Here is a 4834-nt window from a genome sequence, read left to right as displayed (position 1 = left end):
AACCGGCAGATGTAGGTACTCGTAGTCGGGACCGAAGCCGTTTATTTTCACTACCACCAAAAATCCAAATATTGCCAAATTTCACCAAATCGCGGACATAGATTGAGAATACTATACAAAACAACCATGTCGAATACTGCAAATCGATTAGACTTCTGAGAAAAAAGTTGTTAAAATACACGCTATTTTGAGACTACCCATTTTTGAGTCGAAAATCACTTAGTCCAGCTCAAAGGGAAGTTACCCAAAATGGGTAAACATACTTTTACTCGAATTAAAGTAAACGTGCCTATGAAGGAAACTGGGTAAGGTTTACTCAGATAATGACATTTATCAACTGAGTAAACCTTACCCATTTCGATAGAAACGAATGAATGCCCCATAAATTATTTCGTTCAAGAATATCTACCAAACAATATGAAAATGATAATTCTGTATTTAGCTTTGATAGCTTTCGTCATTTATGCTATGACGTAGCTGTTCCATTTTCACTGCTTCACTTCTAAAAACTAATTGTTGACTCACTGCGTAATAATCGCCTGTTCATATTCAAAGTGCGCTATTTTGAACTTAGGAAAATTGTATATAAGGATCATTTACTCAGGGTAGATTCCACCCATCGAAGCAAAACCAGTTTTTGACAACTCCATACAGCATGTCAAAATGAGTGCGATCTACCCAGTCACTGAGTAGCAACAATTGTACAAAGATCAAATTGAGTTACAGTCCTCGACAAAGTTGTTTTTTTACACTATTCTCAATCTAAGTCCAAGATTTGGTGAAATTTGAGCAATATTTGGATTTTTGGTAAGTTGGTTTTCCCATACAAATTTTAAAAATCTCCTGCAAATCGAACCGAATTCGTTCAAATTTTCCGCAGTTGTTGAGGACCTCAATACGCATTGAAAGAGCAGTGGAGAACAGGGGGTTGTCAAGTTGACCCACCCTAATTTACATACTAGGAAAAATGGTCATGGATGCAGCAAATCGAGACAAAACATTAAAATGACGTTGAGATTAGCTGCTAATACCAGCTAACCTGCAAAATACACCCCTTAAAGATTGTTAGAACATTATAAAAACGAACGTAAATCCTTAAATGAAGAGATGGCGATTTGCTTCTTTCTGCAAAAACGTGCATTTTCAAAGCACTTAAAACTATGGACAACATTGGAAAAATGGAAAAAATCAAAATAAAAAGTTATGGTAAAAAACGCTTTTTGATGGGGTACTACCGTCTGTAATAGATTTTCACCCTATAACTTTGTCCACAAAGTTTCTAAAGATTACTGCATCTACAATGTTGATGTTCATCCATTTTAACAAGACATAAAAAAGTTTTTTTTTATTTGAGTGCATACCTCTTACCAAAATTTGTCACTACTCAAATAAATGACTCAATGAAGAAACATTCTAGATAGTTTCGTTGCAAATAGTCATTTCCTATTTTTTTCATTTCGTCCAACTGTGCACCCTGAAAATCATCCACGACGAAACTTAAAAAAAAAATGGAATCGAGGAACACACAACTTTCTTATGTTCATTGTTATCTTACTGGTCAGAATTTGTTCCTTACCATGTCCCAAGGTTCATAGAGAAAATCGCTTACCTGAAAAAAAAAAAAAATAAAAATTCAAAATTAGCAGGTATTAAAACAGCGCTGGAATGGATAGTGACCAAGAAAGTAGTTACTTTAATGACCAAATACAGTGCCTTCCCGTTTTCGGCGACACGACCTCATAAGCTATAACTTTCTCTGTTGCCAAAAACTGGAAGGCACTGTAGTCTAAAAAACTGTCAAAAAAGTGAATCAAGGTTACCGAAAAAGTGACCCAAAATCGCAAATTGGAGACGGAATCAAGGTTGCAAATACTCATTTCAGCTAAAATAATGTTTTTCGGAATAATAAAACCAAAAGATGATATGATGACATGTTTTACTTGTAACTTACAAGAAGAGGTTACAAAGTATGCGTTTGAAACATAAAACCTGTAAATTTTGCTTTCTATGATTGATTGATTTATCTTTATTTAGGAGGCTTTCAGCCTGAGGCTGGTTCGCCTCCACGCTTTCTATGAGTCACAATCAGCGATTTTCTGATCACTGAGTGAGCAAGTGAGTGTGTGAAAAATCGCTGATTGTGACTCTCATGAAGTGAAATAAACAGGTTTAATATGTAAAACACATTCTTTGCAACCTCTTCTTGTATCTTACCAATTCAAAATATGATCCAACTATTTCATAATAAAAAAAACATTTTTTTAGCTGAAATGAGTATTTGCAACCTTGGACGGAATGATTCGGGAACATGAAAGAAAAATTATGAAGGTTTCATACTTAGTACTTATTTCTGGGATTTGGATATAAATATAGAAGATCTCGGGTCCACGTCCGAGTTTCAGGATCTTAGATTAAAAAACAAGCATGATTTCATGAAATTGGACTTGGGAAAAAAAATAGAGATGGGCAAACAATTCTTTTCACTGAATGGTTCCGACTCGTTCAGTTCACTGAGAAGAACTAGTTGAACAGTTCTTCCGCTCTATCAGAAAACATTTTTTTTTCAGGCACTTCAAGATTTTTAAGGTTGGTTGGAGTTTCTTATCAAAATAGACCTCAAATGCTTAAACTGCACTCGTGTATATTGTACCGATAATGATAATAAACAATTGTGGATTAGTTGTTACTTATTATTGTCGGCATAGTTAGCTTATAATTGTTATTGAAGCTATTTATGTTTGTATGTATTCCATTTTGTATGTGTAAATAGTCAAAGATGATTTTTTTTCTTGGATATAAATCTAGATTATCATGTTCAAAAATTGGACCACCCTTCTAGAGTTACCCAAGGCGAATTATGATTAATCATGTTCAAAATAATATTAATTAATCCATATGTCCACTAATATAGTACCGATGATTCAGTGCGTTGGGATTAATCGTCATCCGTAACGTAATATATTCGACATGACAGATAAGCCATGTCCTAGAATCGAGTGTCACATGCTCACTCTAACCTTTGTGCGCGCAAAGCTATTGCTTCTTTCTAGCAGTTCTTGATGACAGATACGCGCATGCAACTACACAAACACAATAGAAAAAAAAAAAAACATCTGCAGAGCGGAAATAGCGGATTCGATGAATACATATTGAAAAGAGCAGAGGCAGAGTGGTTACATAATATAACCAGAGAAGTGGGACATTTAATACTGAAAAAGATAACGAGAGCGAAAAGTGTGCAAATGTGAGAGACCTGAGAAGCATTCATGGAGCCGCACAGTGGACACCGTTCATACAAATCTCGGACAAAAATCCAAAAGTTGTCTGAATTTGATGGAAATTTCATATTGTAGTGATTTTTGGATGCTGCGTCCGTTTTTGATGTTTTTACTTTAAGTGGCGATCCATAGAGTACGCTATATTGAGGGAAAATCAGCCCTCCTCTCTCCTCTTTCAATGCATTTTGCCTAGACTTAATACATTGTTTGTCAAAGATTCTTCATGTGCCCCTCCCCCCTTAGGGCGTGACGTATTTTATGGACGCCCTCTTATCACCTTACTTGAAACCGCTTGAAGAACGGTTTTTTTACCCGAGACGCGCAAGGTCGAATGTCATATACAATTTATCATTAACAATATCTGTATTTGTGTGTGTGTGTGTGTGTGTGTGTGTGTGTGTGTGTGTGTGTGTGTGTGTGTGTGTGTGTGTGTGTGTGTGTGTGTGTGTGTGTGTGTGTGTGTGTGTGTGTGTGTGTGCGTGTGTGTGTGTGCGTGTGTGTGTGTGTGCGTGTGTGTGTGTGTGCGTGTGTGTGTGTGGCTTTTCTAGGAAAAAAAACTTCCCGGATATTCGGAAAATCGACGGAAATTTTACTCAGCCTTTTCTATACTACTAGCATCAGAAACACAATAGTTAAACCCTTTGCATTGTTATATAAATTTTCTTAAAAAGAACAGACATACTAGGTGGTTTGCACGTTCTGGGCAGTTATTCTGACATGTCGATGTACTGTTCAGTTGATATGCTCTCGAAACGTAGTTTTGTGATATTTTTATTTGTTTGTTCAACTGCCCAGTTATATAATTCTCGTGGAGTTGTTATGGTGTTTCCATAATCTCGAGCAAGACTAGCTTTCTTTGCCATTCGCTTGAGAGTGCCACCAATGGCAGACAGAGTTCTTCAGTAAACTTGGCCTGCACGTTGATAAACCTCGTCCTGGTTTTGGCACAAGCAATACTGGCAACACCGCCAGGCGTTTTTTTGAAAATGCGGAAATATCTTCGGAAATCACCCATATCGACTTGAATTTGATAATAAGATTTCGGACCCTGTTAAAAGCTATTTCTAGTGGAGAATCCATTGATTCTGAAAAGTTTCAGAAATTTGCCGCAAATACGGCTCGTCTGTACGTCCAAATCTATGACTGGTACCACATGCCGACATCGGTCCATAAGTTGCTGATTCACGGACATTCGATAATTCACGAAGCATTAGTACCGATTGGCAAGCTTTCAGAGGAAGCTCAAGAAAGTCTGAATAACGAGCTTCAGAGGATGCGCAATGACAATGCCTGGAAAGGATCACTAGAAAAAACGCTACGCGATGTATTTTGCGGATTGTTGGTAGCATCAGATCCGATTGTCACCAGTTTTCGGCATGAAACAACTAAAGCGTCGAGGGATTTGCCTGAAGAGGTGAAGTCGTTATTAATTTTTGATAAGAAAAATTATAGTAAGCCTGAATTCGAGCCCAGCGATGAGAGCGATGACAGTTATATGAAGTACATCAATATGGTTTGAGAGTAAATAAACGTTTTTGAGGATAATAACCCTATCT

Source organism: Ochlerotatus camptorhynchus, unplaced genomic scaffold, assembly GCF_037179485.1.
Source record: "Ochlerotatus camptorhynchus isolate MF236.1 unplaced genomic scaffold, CSIRO-AGI_Acam_v1.1 ptg000137l, whole genome shotgun sequence".
Lineage (NCBI taxonomy): Eukaryota > Metazoa > Arthropoda > Insecta > Diptera > Culicidae > Ochlerotatus > Ochlerotatus camptorhynchus.
The sequence above is the reverse complement of the archived record's forward strand: the minus strand, read 5'-3'. Positions refer to the sequence as shown.